Source organism: Notothenia rossii, assembly GCF_949606895.1.
Source record: "Notothenia rossii genome assembly, chromosome: 3".
Classification (NCBI taxonomy): Eukaryota; Metazoa; Chordata; class Actinopteri; order Perciformes; family Nototheniidae; genus Notothenia; species Notothenia rossii.
This window is the reverse complement of record NC_136901.1, coordinates 4,655,267-4,678,130: the sequence shown is the minus strand read 5'-3', so window position 1 is coordinate 4,678,130 and position 22,864 is coordinate 4,655,267. Positions and strand designations below refer to the sequence as shown.

Here is a 22,864-nt window from a genome sequence, read left to right as displayed (position 1 = left end):
AAATGTTGTTGGGTCACAGAGGCACGTGAAGAATCTGCTCAGCGCTGAGAAAGCTCCCACCATCTGGTTTCTGGGATCAAAACAAAGAAAAACTTTAATTCAGATATTTGTTTCTGGAAGTTAGTACACATTCTAGTCGAGGTTAGTTTGCTTTAGCTTTTATCAAAATGCAACTCCTACCCTTGTATCATAACTTCGAAAGCAGTTTGATAAACACTCCAATTCAATAACATCTGACTTTCATGAAGCTCAGGGTTGGAGATGTGAGGTTTAAACTAAGATGACTAAACTATTATTTATCTGCAGGCAGTCTGATGTTGACTTTTCTCCTTCATTTCTATTCCTCTCTTTCACAGACTTCTCTGAGGGATGGAGTGTATTTACAAAGCCATATTTACTTTTCTACAATATATAAAGTGAGAGTTCAGCAGATTTTGTGTCTGGAATTATCTGGAAATATTGCTTTAAACGTACTCTTTTGCTAAACACTGTTTCTGTCTCTCTCTCTGTCTCTTATGTTCTTAGAACGAAGCACAATGATTGGTGGGAAAGGACTGCTTCACTGTCACTAACAAATCTCTGCTGGCTGCACAAATGAACGATGGGAAATGCATGATAATGGGAAAGATTGGGCAGGGTATCAGTTGGAACCACCTGACGTGAGTCCCCAGCAGCAGGAACAGCATGACAATAATACAATCAATCTGAAAATGAAGCCATACGCCGATTTCAAAGCGAGGTATTTTGATTTATAAAGCACTTTTCAGCACGTGGCGATTCAAAGTGCTTTACAAAATAAAAACAAAAGACATTTAAGAACAAATACAGCATAAATACATTATTAAATGGCATTTAAAAACGTAAAGGCCATTTACCAAAATGTCCTTTATCGACCGATGCCACAAATTGCTGCATAGTTTTCTCCATGAGTGCTGGTGGTTGCACTCTCTTGTGTCTGCCAGTGTTAATGGACACTGCACAGCCATTTAGTGACAACGTGAAGCCTGACGTTCGTCAAATAGCTTTTTAATAATGATCGGTAAACAACTTGAGACATGAGCAGTTGAGTGGGGATGATCAAATTAAAAGGATCCAGATGAAAGCATCAGGAATGTTGTCAGTTATTAATGTGACTTCTCTGAATCGGCCCAATTATTGAGTTATCATCGCTGTCTGCTGCTCAAACAGTCAAACCAAAGCTAGCTGGGGCCTGAAGGCTAATAACACACATAACGTTGCTTCAAAGAACACTTTGAACTGGGCCGAAGACACAGCTTTGTTAACAGAGGGTAAACGTGAAAGTCAAAGTGAAAGACAGCCCTCTATGAAGTTACCATTTTTTTAACACTTATATTTTATTAAACATTTTCAAAAGACAAAAACACACGGACAAGGACATGGCTCACATACGTCACAAGTAGGACAGGACATAACATGAAGGGTAGGGGGATTACAGAGTTAGTTACATTTGATGTATGCATATGGCGTCATAATATAGATATACTTCATTGTTTGATAGGTAAATAAATAGTCAAATAAATACATATATATGTACACACACACACACACACACACACACACACACACACACACACACACACACACACACACACACACACACACACACCTCTTCCTTTTATGATTAATTCACCTATTCATCCATTTCCCATTTAATTTCACTTCTTTCATTATTATTACCGTTATTTTTCTTCATAGCTTATTTCTCTTTATTTCCCTTTATTTATTAATATTATTATAAATATAAGTTACCATTGATGTGATCAGGCGGTTAACCTCCAGCTGTGTGAAACTATTACGGTGCTTGTGATCCCTGGATCGACAGACCCTGCCTGTCTAAATAAAGCAATCTGATATTCCAAGGAGTTTAAAAATGAAAACTGAGGATGTCGGTTTCATTACAGCTGCAAATTGGATAGTGGAATGGAGGCATGTGTCGAATGCACAAACACATCTCCGACAACTCGCAACCAGCACAACATTTGGGCCTCATCTCGGGGCTTTCATTAATGGAAACTCGGGGGAAATACGCACGCTGGCCGGGTTCGTCTGACTCTCAGCCTTATGCAGAAATGTTTACCACGCAGAGAGAGAAAGACAGAGAGTGTCGGGCCTCGTCTCACATTGCCCACCACTGACGACTTCATTAAAGATGCATCCTGTTTCTGTCTGGGTGCCTAAAGTAACAAATGGGTGCTCAGGGGAAATCTGACCAAAATACTTTTGCGGAAATATATCTTCATCTTTCCGAGGGGAAATCTTCCGATCAGAACAGAAATCTGACGGGATCCACTACAAACTCAATTTATGTATTCGTTAAAATCTTTACCATCACAACTGGAATACAAACTAAAAGACTTCTGTGCTGCACAAGTAAGATTAATAAGAATACAACATCCACTCTGTCTTTATGTAATGTATTCAAAGCTCCTAGGACTAACATGCACAACTGTGCCCATTAGCTTCCCTCTGGGGGATGCCAACATTAAGTTATGCCTTTCCTACCCTGTATTCAAATGGGATGAAAGAGAGGAAATAAACAAAACATATTATTAAATTCCCCCCAAAATAAGGTGTTTTAAGACCAACAGTCCTCAGTTAGATCTCCTGCTTCACTCTAAACCTTGGCTCAGGGGAAATCCTCTGACCATCACCCTCATTACAGAGAGTGATTAAGGCGTCGTGCACACATCTGTAGCCTGTTTGGCTCCTGTGAGGGAGAACCAGAGTCAAGTCCTCCCGTCCACCAGCTGTCACACCATAGGATCCCTATTGGTGTCTGCACCTCAGGTTCTTTCCACTTTTAAAGCCCTGATGCCCCTCGATGTAAGATTAAGCCTGAATGGCAGCCATCTTGTAGAAAAATAACACAATTCTTTTTGACAGGGTCGGGATTTTAAACAAGACATCCTAATTGGCTTCAAAGCCAGTTATAAAATAAGAAGCTACAGATTGGCCTTTGCAGAACATTTACATGCACTAGCAATAGAAGGAACCATTTAATGGATAAGCAATATGGTTGGAAACACTAAATGTTTCCACATAAATGCCTTCAGAAATGTGGAGTGTTATCGGTGGAATATCAATATTCTCTTTAACTCTTACTTTCTTACTGTTTTTTCTTCCTGTCATTTTCTCATTAGATATAAATACCTTCCTTCTCACTCTGCTGACGTGCATTTGAAATAGCAAACTGCGAAAAAACAAACAAGGCTGATTTAACAGCATCTTCTGGCAGCTCTCTCTCTGGGTCTCGTTGGCGAGGCCAGATGCCAGCAGAAGAGAGGCCTGAATCTAAAACGCTGTCAGAGTATTGAGGTGCAGCGATCACAGCAGCAGCAGCTGGGCCGGGGAGGACGGCGTTTTGTAAAGTGCAGCTGGACTCGTTTTTAACTTGCTTTTTAAAAATTCTGTGATCATAGTTTTTATCTGTAAAAAAAAAAGGTTTTCATCTGATAGCATTCGAGGTTTCAGGAATGTATGTGAAAATGATTTTGAAGCTTGGTGTGTGATCAGAGGTTTTGATTTGACTTGAAGAGCCTTGAGATTGTGAAACAGCGAGAGAAGGATGGAAATACCTTCATCTCTCTGAGGGTCGTGGGGAGGCTGATAGCTTCTCCAGCATGCACTGGGAAAAGAGAATACTGGAGGAAAATGGTGATATATAAGAAACAGGGCAGATACATTGAATTCATCTCACTCCCATTCGGACATGACACTCAGAGACAGAACAGGAAGGGCAGCTAGCTTTAGTTAGCATTGTATTTCAAGGCGAGGGTACCTACATTGCCAAAATGCTGACTCCTTCCTGGGATTTAGGACCCTGCAGCACTCCTTAAAGGACAGGGAAGACATCAGCACATGTCACCTGGAAAATACCAAGGTTGCGTTCCAATAGTCCATTTAGCTTAGGAACCTTCCTAACCGAGTGAAATGACCCGGAAGTCCCTCAGTGGCAGCCATGATAAGTGCCGTTCCAATTCTCTAGAATGAAAGGAAAGGAGGTTTCAAACTTCCTTTATAACCTCCTTTAGCTTAGGAACCACTGGACCTCCCTCACCGAAAGGAGAGGAGAACATGCTGCCCCACAATGCCTTGCAGCCGCAGCATTTGACGTCACACAACAGTCGGCCGTTCACGGACACAAACGATTATGACGGAGAAATTATATCATGAAAGTTACGGTGCTTATTAAGCATTTTAAAACGTATGTGGTAAGTTGCCAAAGTGCTTTGTTTTGAACGTTCATCAGTATTATAATCAAAAAGAGAAATATGAACGTTAGTTTTTACTGAAATGATCAAATAAAGTCAACATTTCACTGAGCTGTGTGGGGTTTGTTCAACTTTTAAAAGATGTTTGAATGGTGATATACACAGTGATAGGTGTTAAGGACTAACGTTTATAATAAATACATTTGTATTGATTTTAAGATCTTTTCATACAATCATACGTATTGGGATCATTTGTATTAACGTGGACCGGAGGGAGAGGGTGGCGAGCATAAGTTTCACTTTCCTTTTTTATTTCAATTCCAACTTTGGTCATGAAGAATATGTTTCTCTGTTGTTCATAAAGCATAAAGCAACAGCATCAGAGCACGGTGCAGAGTCTCTAGATGAGTCACTCGTTCTTATTAATCATCCATGTTGTAGTCCGCTGTATAGAAAACTGTAGTTTCCATAGTTTCCCCACAGCAGCAGACACACACAATGACGTCCGCTGGCGCATCATAAACACGTCGGATAGTGAGAGTGCATTCGGATTCTCTAAAGTACCGCAGTCTCATCTCCTAAGTCCTTTTGAATTCTCCTATCCACTATCCCTTAACCCCGTGACGTTTCACTCAGAGGTCAAGGAATAGGAGATAGGGTTAGAAATTAGGAGCTGATTTTTGGATTATCGGAACGCAACCCAAGTATATTAGGAGCTGATTTTTGGATTATCGGAACGCAACCCAAGTATATATTTTAGGGACTTAATTACAGACTCAATGATGTGGGCGTCAAAAAAAAAAGCTATTCTCTGAAAAAACAAAAGCTTATTTTGTATCTGTGAGACCTTTGGCGCGTTCACACCGGAGTACTTTCCCCGTTTAGTTCTGTTAGTACCCCATATTTATTATTTTATAAATGTAGTCCTTTTCTCTAATCCTTTATTTTCTAGAGTTATTTATTTCACTTTATAACAATAACAATAAAGCTACAGGAAATTACTTTGTCAAAAACTGGAACTGTCATAGCCAGGGGAGGATAGTTTAAACATATCTTTTTGGATAACGATCCTCCCCCTCATATAAAAATCAGTTTTTTTAGAAAGAACAGTTTTTACATCAAGGTGTTTGTGGCGCAATTGTAGGACAAACTCTGAGCTATTGTTGGTCTTTGCTAGATTTTGTCAAACAAAGAAAATGTGAAAAAAGGAAATAAAACAAGTCATAGTGATACAACACCGCTCAGGTAAGCTGAAGTCTTGGGTTCGATCCTCCTGAGGCCCAGGAGTTTTCTAAATCTCCAACCCAAAGTTGAGAATGAGTTTACTAAATGAAAGGTTCATCTCTCAGGTCAGATGGCTCAGAGGGATAGAAGACTGACTGTGAGACTGCAGGTTGTGGGTTCAAGGCTTTTCAGGTGCAGTCATCTTTAAGGTCCACAAACCGAATGAGCAGGTCATAAGCTCTACGAAACAATGATGACTCAGGACAGATGGCTCAGAGGGATATGTGATGGGTCAGAAGACCTGAGGTTGTGTGTTTGAATCCCCGTGATGCTCAGTGACTTTTAAAGAGCTCTACTCAAAATGATGAGGATAAATGCGCCCAGAGAACAGGTCTCCATGTACGTGAGTTGGTGGCTATCTGGGTTTGTTCTCTGCACTTAGGCGCCTTAGTGCGCACTGAGGCGCCTAAGTGCTGAGAACAGATCTGCTGCTTAGCATGTGCGGGGTTCAAGTCCACTAGAGGCAAGGTAGCTAATAAAATAGGTCCAAAATAGAGAAATAAAATAGGCCAACAAAATAGGTGAAAAGTAGAATAAATAGAGTTCCAAGATAGGACAGGTGACCAACTAGAAAAGCATAGAGAAATATGGGTAATGTAAACATTGAGCTCAATGTGGGGATCAAAGAAATGAGTCTTTTCTTTTCTAGATACTTAACTCTGACCGTTTGCCCTATGACTAGGTACTGAGTTTACCAAATGAAAGGTTTACCTCTCAGGTCAGATGGCTCAGAGGGACAGAACACTGACCGTGAGACTGCAGGCTATGGGTTCAAGGCTTTTCAGGTGCGTCTTAGGTGAGACTACAACTCATGATATCTGCCCATTATCTTTATCTGTCTACGAAAATACTCGCATCTGATACTTAAGTCAAAGTAATAATAGTAGTCACAACATTTTTTTTAAATTACAGTTGAAAAAAGTCAGTATAGTTTGTCTTGAAAATAAGTAAAGTATATAAAACACATTTCATAAAGAAGTACGTCAGATCAAATGTAATAAAGGTCGTATGTCATCTTTTTGAAATGTTATACAATGACTTTTTATATTGCTCTACATGCTGTACTATGAATGTTTAATTATAAATAATGATATATATATAATAATTATAATGAAATGTATTATTGAATATATTTATTACAGTGTTAATTTATTATTTGTATTCCTGCATTTATTTATTCCTATATTATTTTGTTAATTTATTCCTGCATCTATTTGATCCTGCCTGTGTGAGATTTGAACCCTATTTTGTAGTCAGGTAGTGGACCTACAGTCCTTGACTCTAACCTCTAAGCTATTTTGTCTCACAAACTTTCTCAGTGAATCCCAGACTGAAGTATGTATCATTCACTAGAAAGTGCTAGGGCTGTGTGTTTTCAGGATCAAACATGAGATGGAGATGTCAAATACGCAAAGGAACATCCAACTCTCTCAGGTCAAATGGCTCAGGGTGATAAGAATGACGGTTGGTAGTCCAGAGGTTCTTGGTTCGAGTCTTGTGTGTTCCAGATAGATTTTAAGGTGTCTTCACCGTAAGGAAGAAGTCAAATACAAATAAAAGCCAAGACTTCTCATCTGCTCCAACGGCTCACAGAGATAGAACAATGGTTGGTAGACCAGAGGTTGTTGGTTCCAGTCTTGTGCGTTCCAGATAGATTTTGTGCGTGTGCGTGTTTAAGACAGTTAGTATCCTATTCACTCCACCCCGATACCAATAGGAAACTTCCTTAATTAAGAAAGTTAAGCTTCCTTAATTAAGACAGTTAGTATCCTATTCACTCCCCCCCGATACCAATAGGAAACTTCCTTAATTAAGAAAGTTAAGCTTCCTTAATTAAGACAGTTAGTATCCTATTCACTCCCCCCCGATACCAATAGGAAACTTCCTTAATTAAGAAAGTTAAGCTTCCTTAATTAAGAAAGTTAGTATCCTATTGATAACAATAGGATACTAGCTTCCCTAACCTCCTTAATTAAGAAAGTTACTATTAAGAAAGTTAGTATCCTATTCACTCCCCCCCTTCTTGATTGGATACTAGATTCCTTAATTAAGAAAGTTACTATAACCAATTACCAATAGGATACTAGCTTTCCTAACCTCCTTAATTAAGAAAGTTACTATTAAGAAAGTTAGTATCCTATTCACTCCCCCCCTTTGGGGGGGAGTGAATAGGATACTAACTTTCTTAATTAAGGAAGCTTAACTTTCTTAATTAAGGAAGTTTCCTATTGGTATCCTATTCACTCCCCCCCAAAGGGGGGGAGTGAATAGGATACTAACTTTCTTAATAGTGACTTTCTTAATTAAGGAGGTTAGGGAAGCTAGTATCCTATTGGTATCCTATTCACTCCCCCAATAGGATACTAACTTTCTTAATAGTAACTTTCTTAATTAAGGAAGTTAGTATCCTATTCAAGAAGGGGGGGGAGTGAATAGGATACTAACTTTCTTAATTAAGGAAGTTAGTATCCTATTCAAGAAGTGGGGGAGTGAATAGGATACTAACTTTCTTAATTAAGGAAGCTTAACTTTCTTAATTAAGGAAGTTTCCTATTGGTATCGGGGGTGGAGTGAATAGGATACTAACTGTCTTAAACACGCACACGCACAAAATCTATCTGGAACGCACAAGACTGGAACCAACAACCTCCGGTCTACCAACCATTGTTCTATCTCTGTGAGCCGTTGGAGCAGATGAGAAGTCTCGGCCTTTACTTGTATTTGACTTCTTCCTTACGGTGAAGACATCTTAAAATCTATCTGGAACACACAAGACTGGAACCAACAACCTCTGGACTACCAACCGTCATTCTTATCACCCTGAGCCATTTGACCTGAGAGAGTTGGATGTTCCTTTGCGTATTTGACATCTCCATCTCATGTTTGATCCTGAAAACACACAGCCCTAGCACTTTCTAGTGAATGATACATACTTCAGTCTGGGATTCACTAAGAAAGTTTGTGAGACAAAATAGCTTAGAGGTTAGAGTCAAGGACTGTAGGTCCACTACCTGACTACAAGATAGGGTTCAAATCTCACACAGGCATGATCAAATAGATGCAGGAATAAATTAACAAAATAATACAGGAATAAATTAACAAAATAATATAGGAATAAATAAATGCAGGAATACATAGAAATAATAAATATATTCAATAATACATTTTATTACATGTATTATTTATAATTGAACAGTCATAGTACAGCATGTAGAGCAATATAAAAAAGTCATAGTATAACATTTCAAAAAGATGACATACGAGCTTTATTACATTTGATCTGACGTACTTCTTTATGAAATGTGTTTTATATACTTTACTTATTTTCAAGACAAACTATACTGACTTTTCAACTGTAACTTTAAAAAAATGTTACTTTTGAATAATAACATAGTTAAGTTTGACTTTTTTAAATAAACATGTTGTGCCTTACTAAACTGACTTATTTCCATACGCTGCTGTATTATTACTTTTACTTAAGTATCAGATGAGAGTATTTTGGTAGACAGATAAAGATAATGGGCAGATATCATGAGTTGTAGTCTCATCTAAGACGACTGCACCTGAAAAGCCTTGAACCCATAGCCTGCAGTCTCACGGTCAGTGTTCTGTCCCTCTGAGCCATCTGACCTGAGAGATGAACCTTTCATTTGGTAAACTCAGTACCTAGTCATAGGGCAAACGGTCAGAGTTAAGTATCTAGAAAAGAAAAGACTCATTTCTTTGATCCCCACATTGAGCTCAATGTTTACATTACCCGTATTTCTCTATGCTTTTCTAGTTGGTCACCTGTCCTATCTTTGAACTCTATTTATTCTACTTCTCACCTATTTTATTGGCCTATTTTATTTCTCTATTTTGGACCTATTTTATTAGCTACCTTGCCTCTAGTGGACTCGAACCCCGCACATGCTAAGCAGCAGATCTGTTCTCAGCACTTAGGCGCCTCAGTGCGCACTAAGGCGCCTAAGTGCAGAGAACAAACCCAGATAGCCACCAACTCACGTACATGAAGACCTGTTCTCTGGGCGCATTCATCCTCATCATTTTGAGTAAAGCTCTTTAAAAATCACTGAGCATCACGGGGATTCAAACACACAACCTCAGGTCTTCTGACCCGTCACATATCCCTCTGCGCCATCTGTCCTGAGTCATCATTGTTTCGTAGAGCTTATGACCTGCTCATTTGGGTTTGTGGACCTTAAAGATGACTGCACCTGAAAAGCCTTGAACCCACAACCTGCAGTCTCTCAGTCAGTCTTCTATCCCTCTGAGCCATCTGACCTGAGAGGTAAACCTTTCATTTAGTAAACTAATCCTCAACTTTGGGTTGGAGATTTAGAAAACTCCTGCACCTCAGGAGGGTCGAACCCAAGACTTCAGCTTACCTGAGCGGAGTTTTATCTCTCTGACTTGTTTTATATCCTTTTTTCACATTTGACAAAATCTGTGGGTTTTTTAACCTCTTTTTTAAATATCTGAATTTCCTACAACACCTTGGTGCAAAAACTCATTTTTATATGAGGGGGAGGATCCTTATCCAAAAAGATATGTTTACACTATCCTCCCCTGGCTATGACTAAGCTTACATTTCCAGTTTTTGACAAAGTAATTTCCTGTAGCTTTATTGTTATTGTTGATTATTGTTATAAAGTGAAATAAATAACTCTAGAAAATAAAGGATTAGAGAAAAGGACTACATTTATAAAATAATAAATATGGGGCACTAACAGAACTAAACGGGGAAAGTACTCCGGTGTGAACGCGCCAAAGGTCTCACAGATACAAAATAAGCTTTTCTTTTTTTTCAGAGAATAGCATTTTTTTTTTTTATGACTTGCATGAGGTAAACAACAATATATCCAGTGACGCAGAACGACGCACACACGCTTTGCATGTTACTTGGTTTTATTTCTTCCATTTTTTATTTATAATTTGTTTCTGGCAGCTTTATCCTTTGTTCATTTAACATGGCCCTCTTTTGCTGAAAGAATAAGACACCATGGGCCCTTCTCACTTCGGTTAAATGGATTCCTTGCGTCCCTCACTTGCGTCGTTTCCCTGCGACTAGTCCCTCCCACCAGAGATGAAAGGAAACCACGAGAAGCAGCAAAATGAGTTTTAAGAGCAATTGGACGTCGTTTCCTGCGGAGCGTTACGTGAAGCGACGTCCGTTTGTGATGACGCTGCACAGCTGATCGTCTGACAGCAGCTCTGTCCCCGTTATTTCCACACACACCCCCGCCTCTGTTAGTACACATTTACTGACACAAACCTTTGTATCACCTGTTCTAGACCCAAATACATTCAATAAAATAAGAACTCATTCTCAAAAAAGATAAACGCCATTTTAAAAATGTATAAACGAAAAAAGCGATCATGAAAATGTTTCCAATAAATGAATAAAATGATTTTTGCCCACTTTGTTGTTCAGATATATCACATATTTGTAATTAAATGATACATGAATTGAAACAAAACACTTATAAACTGAGGAGTGACTCCTTGAGGTTCATGTATTTTCTTGACTCCGCTGGGAAACTGATCTCATGTCAAGAAGCATCAGATCAGTGCATGCACTGCATCGTCCAATCAGTGAGCGATACACAGTAAGGGGGCGGGGCGAGTGTCTGAGGATTTCATCGGAGGATGGTCTGGTGGTTCCTCCATTATCGCTCCTCGGTCCTCCGGCAAAAATAAGGCCATTGGGACAGGGACGTCGGAACTATTTTCTGGGGGGGGGGGTGCGGGATTTTTGCTGGGAGGGTCGGGGGGGAAACTCACACTATCAATGATTAACGAACTCGACACGTAGGCCTAATAGCCTAGGCCTATACATAACAGATATAGGCTACATAAACACACGCAGCATCTTAATTGTTACGAAAATGTATGAAACAAAATGAATTAATCAAGCCTTTATTAAGGAACATACTGTAGCCTAATAGGCGATAACATAGGCCTACAGCATTCAGAAAATCAACAGAATAATACAGCCTTTACGAACATAGGCCTAATGGAACATTCAGAAAAATAACGGTTTACTTTGCGCTCGTAAGGGCTTTTAAACTGTTCCAAAAGTAGACCTTCTCTCCGTTGTTCTGCTGATAAATTCTTTAAGCAGGGTCGAGACATCGCATTCATCGAGAAGGTCGCTATGCGCATTCATAATGGCCAAATGAGTGAGTCTCTCCTGCTTAATAGTATTGCGCAGCCACGTTTTCAACCTGCGCAACGCCGAGAACGAGCGCTCGGATGCCGCGACAGAAATGGGCAGAGCCAGACAGAGCTTTATGAGCCTCTCCGCTTCCGACAGCATGGAGCGGGATTGGGGCTGCAAGGTGTGCAGAATGGCCAATACATCCTGAATGGTTTTCACTTCTCGCCCCCTACACACGTCGCTCAGGATGTCCAGCTCAAGGCTTAGCTGCTCTCTTGAAAAGGAAGTCAGTTCCAGGGAACCCACATCCACTCGTTTCCCTTGGGCCGCCTGTAGAACTGCCTGCTCTCGCCCTGCAGCTACGCGGAGTCCTTCCTGGTCAAAGCGCCGCTCCACCTCTGTGCGCACCAAGTCCAGGGCCTCAAACAATTCCCTCTTCCACAGGCTTGGATATTCTTTAATAGTTAAATATAACAGTTAAACAACAACCAACAAATAGTTTCCATATGGGCTGCCTATTTAAGCTGGGTGGGTCAACCTTAAATTTTCAATTTAAATTCAAATTATGAATATGGTTTGTTATGAAAGTAGGCCTATACGTTATTTAGTCAGTTGATACCGTTGTAATGAATTATTAATTGCAGGCTAATTTCGCAAATAAGCGTACATGGATGTAGTACATTATTATGAACTATGATATCGTTTTCTATGGATAGATCAAATCTGTCCACAAATGCTGGAGAGCACGCTCTGTGTGCGTATTTGTTGCATTCTTTCAACATTACAGACCGATGAGCTTTATGATTAATTTTAAAATACTGTTGGCATTATTTATTTATTTATTTAGGCCTATTTATTTACCCTCGTTCTCCAACTCCCGTTCCTCCTCCTCCGCTGTATGGCGAAAACGCGCTGGGGTCTTGCTGGTGCGCACTGGATGAGGAGGCTTCAAGTTGTAGCGCTCTGTGTATTGTTTGGTCTTGGCCACAAGGTCAGCGAAGGTGTCATCTTGTCTGAGTGTGTTCAGTCGCTGGCAAAGAAGTTTGGCAGCTTCCATTGATCCAAGGGCTGTGACTTTGGTGCCTTGCAGTGACCGAGCCACGGATTCACACGGCGTAAACATGGTAACGCAGGCAAACAAACCAAAGACTGTGCGCGTAGTGGTGCCCTTTTTGAGCAATCCTGCCACTTTGGCACGCGTCTCCCCCTTGACAATCCTGTCACTCTCCAAGGTCCTAAATGTCTGCAGCATCTCTCCATAGCATGCCAGCAACCGTGACAGTGCCACAACTCTGACGCACCACCGAGTTGGGCACAGGGCAAGCAGGTTGATCACTTCTCCACATCCAAAAAGAGACTGGTATAACGTTTTTCTCTTTGCTGAATCATTAATCACAACTGTGACTTCCCGAACAAAGTTCAGTGTATCGGCAACAAGGCGCACTTCTTTTGCCACTTCTTGCAACACTAAATCCAGAGAGTGGTTTGCGCAGTGGACAAACAAGGAGTCAGGACATGTTTCCTTTAATCTTGCCTGCACTCCCTTGAACCTCCCTGACATGTTGCTGGCTCCATCAAAACAGTAGCCTTTCAGCTTCTCCAGCGGCAGATTTAGCCGAACAAGGACATCTTTAATGCACAGAAAAAGCATCTCGGCGGTTGTGTCTGGAGCGTTGTAAAAGCCCAGAAAGAAATTCTGGACTTCAAGATTGTCATCTGCAAATTGTATACTGCATGAGAACTGTTCTTTTCCACTGACGTCGGTGGTCCCATCAGCAGTTAAGCCGAAAAAAGGACTTTCGGATGCTTTGGCTCCGATTTTCCTCTGGATTTCATGGGCAAACAGCTCCAGAACTTCATTCTGGATGCTGCCCGACATCCAATTGTCCCTCCTCTTCATCCAGTTTTGCAGGTCAGGATCAGCGCGTACCCTCTCGACCACTAGCTGCCACAACACCCCATCCCGATTTGCAGCTCCTCTCAGAGGGAGTCCCTGGCGCCCCAGGAATCTCACGCTGCTGAAAACGAGCTCCAGCATTTTCCGGGCTGTTATTTGTTCTTTAGCAGCAGCCTCAGACAAAAGCGCATTAATTGGCGTAGTTTTCAATGCAGCCAATCTTTGAGTCACATCTAAATGAATGCGTGTTTTCTCGTGGTCTCTGATTTTCTCCTTTGCTTTTCTCCAGTTTGAAAAGCCCGTATCTTTCAAAAACGGACTGTCAGCTTGTTCTGACCCGACCAACTTGCGCTTGACAGCTGACCTGCACACACCACACACAATGCCATCACTGACCGCGATGTATTCCAGCCACGGCCACTCTCTGAACCAGGCGGCCTTGCAGGAACGAGTGAAGTTCTCACCCAACTTCTTGGCAGGAAAATTGTAATCCTGTGGTGGTTTGCATGATATTGCCTCTTCTTGGCTAGCACCGGGTGCTGGTGGTGGCGCTTGGGAGGGAGGACGAGGCCGAGGGCCGCCGGGCCCTTCGGCTGCCTGCTGCTGCTGTCCGGTTGCTGGCACACAGCCTCTAGGTGTCTCTCTCGGACGTTTAGCTGGGTCGGGCGGATTTGTAAAAAAATCTGAAATTCGTTTTTGAGACATAGGCTAGTTCTAGCTGGCGTAGTTGAACTCAAATCATGTAGCCTATGCATATGCTAAAAACAAATGAGAGCCGCGAACACAGCAAACATAAAAAAAATTCCCGCTACTTTTTTTTAATTTTTTTTACACATAGGCCAACGTCACAGTGAGCTGTCATGCCATGCCAGCCAGGCTGCTGTATTGAGCCAGGCAGGGTGCATATCACATCAAAAGATCTGTATTAAGAAATACATGTAAGTCAGACAAATTGAGTTTAAATTCAGAATCTTTATTTTTATTTTTTTAACGTAGGCTAATCCTGTGATTCCTGAGGCTGACGGGAGGGGGTGCTGCCGCACCCCCCGCACCCCTAGTTCCGACGTCTATGCATTGGGACGCTACTCAAGATGGCGCAGACAAATCAACTTCCGGTGAGACCGAGACCGAGAAGCGAGGAAATTAAAAATAAGAGAAGTGAGAAGAGCCCCATGCATGTGGGTTTTAAAACTCTTTTTTAAATATCTCAATTATTTTACTTTCATATTAGCATTAAACGCAACACTCCTGTCCCTGAACACATCACCTCTGTGCCACAAACGCATAGAAATCAGACACACCAGGCGGGCAGGCGGAGAAGCACAGCGTTGTTCTTTATCGTGAGAATCATCATGGTGGAGAGGAGGAGGAAGAGGAGTTAGAGGAGGGTGTCACTGAGGCAGAGCTTTGAGGATGGCGTTGACCTCCTCAGTGACCGCCATCAGCGCAAACTCAAACTGATCCTGCAAACAGAATAAGGAGAAATAATTCACCCTTAAACGACGAGAAGATAAGTACTTCTTTATTGATCCCAATTTGGGAAATGTTTATGTTGCAGCATCATAAAAAGACAAGGCCCTGTACATTAGAGAAATTAAAAGAGTTTAAATAAACAATACAAAATGTAAACATGTCAAATAAAATACTACTACGACATTTAGTATTCATACGTACGATGTAGTCAGATCGAGAAGGGTTGACCTCCGCCTTCAGCTCCGCCCTGTTTGATCATCTGCAGGAACACAGGCACATTTAACCCTTCAACGCCCCCCCCTCTCTTAAAGGTCCCCTATTGTCCCGTGTTTCATCAATATATCACAGGTCTCAGATATATACAGAGCCTGTCTCTGATTGGCTGAAACACCAAACAGATCATTGCAGCATTACCCATAATACCCCACTCTGTTTCAGCCCTGTTTCCAAAGTGCTGATTCTCTGTCTGTTACTTTAGATGAAAATAAGGAGCCCCTCCCCACGCCCCTCTGAGAGACATTTGGTTACAAAGAACTCAATGGTGCTCTAGGAGGAGATTCAGGTGATAAGGGGGGGGGGGTTGCTGATTGGCTAATGGTTATACAAGACAAAACATCGTTATGACATCATAAAGTGGCCAAAATCTGATCAGCTCATTTTCAGACAGGTTTTTATAGAAATGGATCAAAAAGAGAGAATCTTTGTTCCTGAAACTTTCAGAGTCTCTTTCCACAGAGGGGACACATGCTGATGTAGAAGAGACATGAAGAAGAGGGGACACATGTTGATGTAGAAGAGACATGGAGAAGAGGGGACACATGTTGATGTAGAAGAGACATGAAGAAGAGGGGACACATGTTGATGTAGAAGAGACATGAAGAAGAGGGGACACATGTTGATGTAGGAGAGACATGAAGAAGAGGGGATACATGTTGATGTAGGAGAGACATGAAGAAGAGGGGACACATGTTGATGTAGAAGAGACATGAAGAAGAGGGGACACATGTTGATGTAGAAGAGACATGGAGAAGAGGGGACACATGTTGATGTAGGAGAGACATGAAGAAGAGGGGACACATGTTGATGTAGAAGAGACATGAAGAAGAGGGGACACATGTTGATGTAGGAGAGACATGAAGAAGAGGGGACACATGTTGATGTAGGAGAGACATGAAGAAGAGGGGACACATGTTGATGTAGAAGAGACATGGAGAAGAGGGGACACATGTTGATGTAGAAGAGACATGAGGAAGAGGGGACACATGTTGATGTAGAAGAGACATGAAGAAGAGGGGACACATGTTGATGTAGGAGAGACATGGAGAAGAGAGAATCTTTGTTCCTGAAACTTTGTTCCTGAAACGGAGAAGAGGGGACACATGTTGATGTAGGAGAGACATGAAGAAGAGGGGACACATGTTGATGTAGGAGAGACATGAGGAAGTGGATTTGTCTCTCTGTTCACTCACAGGGGGCAGACTGGGCGCAGCGGTTCTTCTTGGCGTTGGCGTCGCTCCGGGCGATGGAGACGGCGCTGGGCTCGGCGGTGTAGCTGCACAGAGCCTCCCACTCCTTCATCAGACGGTCCTTGTTCCTCAGGTGGTCCTCCATGTAGGCCTGGGGGGCGACACACACATCCCATAATACTCACCCTGAATAGACCTGTGCATGCCTCAAGAGCTGACCAGTATAATGTGTACTGTGGTACCATGAGTACTGGAGTCTGTACTGACCAGTATAATGTGTACTGACCAGTATAATGTGTACTGACCAGTATCATGTGTACTGACCAGTATGATGTGTACTGACCAGTATGATGTGTACTGACCAGTATCATGTGTACATGACCAGTATAATGTGTACTGACCAGTATCATGTGCACTAACCAGTATGATGTGTATATTGTGTATTAACCAGTATGATGTGTATATTGTGTATTAACCAGTATGATGTGCACTAACCAGTATGATGTGTATATTGTGTATTAACCAGTATGATGTGCACTAACCAGTATGATGTGTATATTGTGCACTAACCAGTATGATGTGTATATTGTGTATTAACCAGTATGATGTGCACTAACCAGTATGATGTGTATATTGTGTATTAACCAGTATGATGTGCACTAACCAGTATGATGTGTATATTGTGCACTAACCAGTATGATGTGCACTAACCAGTATAATGTGCACTAACCAGCATGATGTGTATATTGTGTATTAACCAGTATGATGTGCACTAACCAGTATGATGTGTATATTGTGCACTAACCAGTATGATGTGTATATTGTGTATTAACCAGTATAATGTGCACTAACCAGTATGATGTGTATATTGTGTATTAACCAGTATAATGTGCACTAACCAGTATGATGTGTATATTGTGCACTAACCAGTATGATGTGTATTTTGTGTATTAACCAGTATGATGTGCACTAACCAGTATGATGTGCACTAACCAGTATAATATATACTGACCAGTATAATGTGTATATTGTGCACTAACCAGTATGATGTGCACTAACCAATATAATGTTACACACACATATAAACACACATAAACACAACCAGTATGATGTGTATATTGTGTATTAACCAGTATAATGGTTACTAACCAGTATCATTTCAGCCAGGCACTTTTAAAGCCACAGGATCCTATCATTGGAGAGACGCCACAGAAGCCATATAGATACAAGAAGTGTGAAGGGTGTAATCATGTGAAGTGGAAAACCTTCAGACACCGAGTCGTTTAGAAGCTCCTTCTTTTGCTCTTTTTTCCCCATGTCTCTTTTTGAGCTCGCTCGAGTCAAATAAAAATATTCAGGCTTCATCCCTGCAAGCTGAAGACACTCCGGATGCAGTTTTTTTTCTGAATGCACTGCTTTTCTCTTTCTCTGTCTCTCTATATCCCCATCATACACAACCAACATGCACAAACACTACACTGTTTGCCTCTGTGCTCTGTGAGCTGCAGATAATCTCTACGAGGCAGACACCCCATTGAGAGCATTTAGAACCAATCAGATGGGTATTCAGCCTTCTCTTCTTCTCCTTCCACTGTTTCTGCCCTTGCTCCAGTATGAATGTTGCAGCTACTAAATCAGCGTAAGCTCCTTGTTAGCCTAGCATGTGTGTTTCCTGTATGTGGGAGCAGGTGGTAATCGTCCAAAGAAAATGAAATCAATAGCCCTTATTAACCTAAACCAAAGCTAAGTCCCTTGGTTAGCTGCGAACACACATGTGCGTGCAGGAAAGGTGCAAAAGGCTTTGTGTGCACATATGTACCCACATGTGGCTCACCACAGCTCTCCCTGCCAATAATCACAGTTGTTGAGCGTCCCCAGATGGCAGACTGAGGTGAAATGTTGTTAATGACATGTCATTTCTTGTTGTTGTTTATTTGTCAGTCTTACTGTATGTGAGAGGAACAAGGAGGTGTGCGTGTGATCAGCGAATCACACTTCTAGTGAAAGCTTGCAATAAATGACAAGTCATATCCCTAAGCTGTCCCTTCAAACCGTACAGGCACGGCAGGGTTTGAATATTCTTAGATTTGTGTTTATGTGTTGGTGAGAATGTGACAGTCATGTCTCACTTGCTTTCATCTGGGGACGTGGTGTATCCACCCAGGAGGTGCAGCATATAGGTGGTTCTGATTTCAACTGAAACAACAGAAACAGGATGTAAAGAATGCTAGAAGGCTACGAAGAAAGAAAGAGCTTCATATAGATACCTTCCTCTTGTCATCTTCTGTAATCTAGTTTCTACACAGATCTACAGAATCCCATCAACACATCGAAGGCAGGAGAAAGAACAAAGCAGGAGGCAGGGGAGTGGGTTTTACATTGTGCATCAATGTAGGCCCTTTCATTACGTGTTACTACGGCTCGCACTCGGAAATTACAGGGAGGGAAATAGCATGTTGTTTCTAAAGAGAAGCACATTCAAAGGTGAGGTCACGACGCGGGGAAAGCTTTCTCACTGCTGCACGTATAAAGGGAGTGGGGGGGGCAATGGGGAAAAGGTATTCTCAAAACTTTCTTCTCAACATTGTAACTTTAAACTCAAAAGCTTCTTGTGTTTTACTTTGTTATTATAGATGGCACCAAAGCAGACCAACTTCAACCTAATCCTCAACATTACAACTTCTTCCCGGCACGTTATTACGGACATCACGACTCCATTGACAAATTGAGCAAAAAACAAAACCTCTTTCTCTCTCAATTTGTCCTCATTATTCCTAACACTCTTCAGTATGCCTTACAAGCAGAACCATACTTCCTATTTTCTTACAACAAAGGCAATGTTGTAGACACACCTAATCAACACCCTGCTATTTCCTCTTTGGCATGCCACATCAATCAAGCGCCTTATTTCCTTCACTGCCAAACGACACATCAATCACGCACTGATTCAGGAGTTTCACACTAAGCAGACCCCCCTGTGGGGAATGTGCTGGCACACTGCATGGAGAGCGGGACAGTCGGCGTGTACATGTTCCAACAGTTGGGACGTGTGTGTGTGTAATCCCTGTGATTGACTACAAACACACCTTGCTGTGAGAGAGAGAGAGAGAGAGAGAGAGAGAGAGAGAGAGAGAGAGAGTTCCCTAAATCACTCCAATTACATGACAGAATGTTGTTTATGAAATGCGTTGTAATTTCAAAACAGTCTTCGGTGCAACATCTAAAAAGGTGATCGTAAACAAAGTGGTTACGGCTGATCTGTGGCACAGAGGCTGGTAAATCCTGGGAGGTGTAATTAAAATTGAACGAGACAGGAATATGGAGACGAGCACATGCAGGAAAAGCGCCTCTGAAATTGTAACTCTGCAAACAAGCAATCTATGGAAGAGCGAGAACATTATTTATTTATATTACAAATGAAAGACAACAGCGAGGAATGCCTTTCCACCTGCTGTGTATTCCAAATGGATTTGAGGACTCCTTGCAGGACACATATTGCTTGTTCCGATGTTAAATATTTCACTACTCGTTGCATTTCTAACAGATGACGAGACGCAAAGGTCAAACTTTCGGCTGGGACAAGCAGAGCTGTTCTTTATTTAATTATCATTACTAAGCTGCTTGCTAAAACGCTGCTGTGGTTTGGATGGAGCACCATGAGGTACTGTTTGCCAAACATCAGTTTTATAACTTTAAAGCGATTATACGATCATTTCTAAATGGATTATTCTCTATACTGCAGCCGTGATGTAAGGCTTGTCTTGTGATTCAAACAGGAAAGGCACTAAATCAAATGTAAAGAGAACTCCAGCTGTGAGGAGCTAACCTCTGGACAGGAAACACAAAGGCTACACGCTTCATTGTTTCCATCAGAATACCTCATATGATCCACTGTATAATCCAGGGGCTGCCTGCATGCGTCGACAGAAGTGACACTGCATGTTTTCCCAGTACGAGGACCATCCGAGGGTCTTTGAGATGTCAGGTGTGTGCGTCAGTGAGTGTTGTACAGGTAGGGAATCTGACAATTCTCGTATGGATTTCACGCTGGATACAGCCTTTCAATAATAAATATAGGAGGGGATACAGTAGGATGCCGTGTGACCTAGTTACACGGTCTTTACGTGTAGCTTTCAACCGGTTGTTTTCTTTGTGGTTTCTGTCGTTAATCTTCCACCAACTTGCTTTACACATGACCGATTTGAACCTGTAGCTATTGGGAAGATGATGTGTACTAAAGCGGGAGATGGCTTTCTTTCTTTTCAGCAGTTACAAAAAGTTAACACACTTACTTCTGTCTGAAATAAAACTGATAACAACATTTGTCCTAAACAAAGCATTTAAGCACAGACAGTACAGTATAGAGCAGTGGTTCTCAAAGTGGGGGGCGCAGAGGCATGCCAGGGGGGACGCGAGAGACCAGGAGGAAAAATGGTTAAAAATAAAAAATAAAAAAATAAAAAATCCTAATTTGAAAAGTTATTGATTCAAAAATAATATGATGCAGTACTATTACGTCTGGGTTTATTAAATACTTTTGAACAGTTGCAGAAAAATCCACTTAGATTGAAATGAAACTGAATATATCTGTGTGTGTGTGTGTGTGTGTGTGTGTGTGTGTGTGTGTGTGTGTGTGTGTGTGTGTGTGTGTGTGTGTGTGTGTGGAACGAGCCATTTTGTGTACGCGAGCGAGAGAGAGAGAGAGAGAGAGCGCACCGGTACCGGAGATCATTGTTGTTAGCTTCTGGTGCTAGCGAGCTACGCTAACGGATATAAGGAGTCTTTTCAACAACAAAGTGGAGGAGAGTCCTCTCCTGTCAGACTGAGAGACTCAGTGAACTAAAGGACTCTCAGTGTTATCTCATCGGGTCTCAAACGTTTTGGTCACCATTTATGCCAACAATTAATTTCGAGGCACACGTTTATATGATCATTACAGTTATAAAAAAATAAGAGAATAAATGAAAAACAGGTATGAAATACTATGACAGTAAAACAAGAATAAAGTTTAAAAGGGTGATTTTTTAAATATCCATAAAGAAAAAGTAAATCTGTTTACAGTTCTGTTTCAAATGGGTGTTGAGAGAGGTATCCGTAGATCTCTTCATGTTGCTCTCAAAGTGCACCAGACTGATGCTTTTAACTTCAATATTTAAAAATAAATCTTCCCGGGGGAGCTTGCACCCGGACCCCCCTATGTGAGGTCCACACACCACCTATAAAAATAGCACTTGACCCCTGCTTACACCTATATGCCGTGAGCTGATTATCGAGCCTTCATTGTAACAGTCGCGGCTACACTGTGTGTGTGCGTGTGTGTGTGTGTGTGTGTGTGTGTGTGTGTGTGTGTGTGTGTGTGTGTGTGTGTGTGTGTGTGTGTGTGTGTGTGTGTGTGTGTGTGTGTGTGTGTGTGTGTGTGTGTGTGTGTGTGTGTGTGTGTGTGGGGAGTGTTGCAGTAGAAGATTCCACCGCAGCGCCCGGTACATTAATGGGAAACCCTAAATGTTTGAGCACCCTCTATGAAACGTCACGCTACCCCACAGCACCCCCAAAACAAATCTCTGGCGCCGCCACTGAGCCTGACTATTTGGGTTGGGGGGGCCCGACTTTTTTTTTTCTCCAAAGGGGGGGCCTGACAGAAAAAGTTTGGGAACCACTGGGTTAGAGACACGATGACAGTTAAAGTGTGGCGTTACTCAGAGTTGGTGTACGAGGGTTCAATACTGACCGTACTGCCAAGTGGACAAAATAAAGTGTGACATCTTCCTAGAGCAGTGCTCAGCAAACCCTTGCTACTTACAGTATTGATTTACTGTTGAAAATATTCAGGATAAATGCAGCTTTTACAGCAATTTTCCTATTTTCTGCTGCATCTGGACAGCTTTACCTCTCTCTGTACAGATTGAGGCCCTCTGAAGGCTGATTACTCCCACAGGACTGGTGGTTAAATCAGAAAAAGTATACTCCACATCTGAGCTATTGATCAGAAGTGACTACAGCCCATGATTGAAGCCTGGGTAAAAGAACAAGAAAAGCAGAGTCATGATATTTCGTTACGCTTAGATCTGACCCTGCAGGGGATACAGGCTTTTCGCTCGAGGTCAGTCAGTGATAAAAAGCAGCCAATATAAAAGACTTCTGTCCCCGTAGAAGCCAACTCACTTTCGATCCATTTCTGATGTTTTGTCTTTAAGTCATTTTGTGATTTCCCAGGATGCCGAAATATAAGCTCTGAGAGAAGAGAGGCTTCCTTTACTGAGAGAAAGTGACATTACATTAAATATGTAACACAAACTGTGGCTGTGTCCTGAAAGCTGAGCTACAGTGGAGCAGACGGAGGGGAAGCTGTAAT

The 22,864-nt window shown here is 41.7% G+C and overlaps 1 long non-coding RNA gene across 1 annotated transcript in view; it reads right to left on the bottom strand.

Moving 5' to 3' along the window:
• The window catches only part of LOC307033999, a 44,320-nt gene that overhangs the window by 8,472 nt on the left and 12,984 nt on the right, over positions 1 to 22,864 (bottom strand). The window contains exons 3-5 of the long non-coding RNA XR_013806741.1: positions 16,516 to 16,663; positions 15,248 to 15,305; positions 14,875 to 15,036 (exon numbers count right to left, since the gene is read on the bottom strand). This is a non-coding gene — a long non-coding RNA (uncharacterized lncRNA). The remainder of the gene's footprint in view (positions 1 to 14,874; positions 15,037 to 15,247; positions 15,306 to 16,515; positions 16,664 to 22,864) is intronic.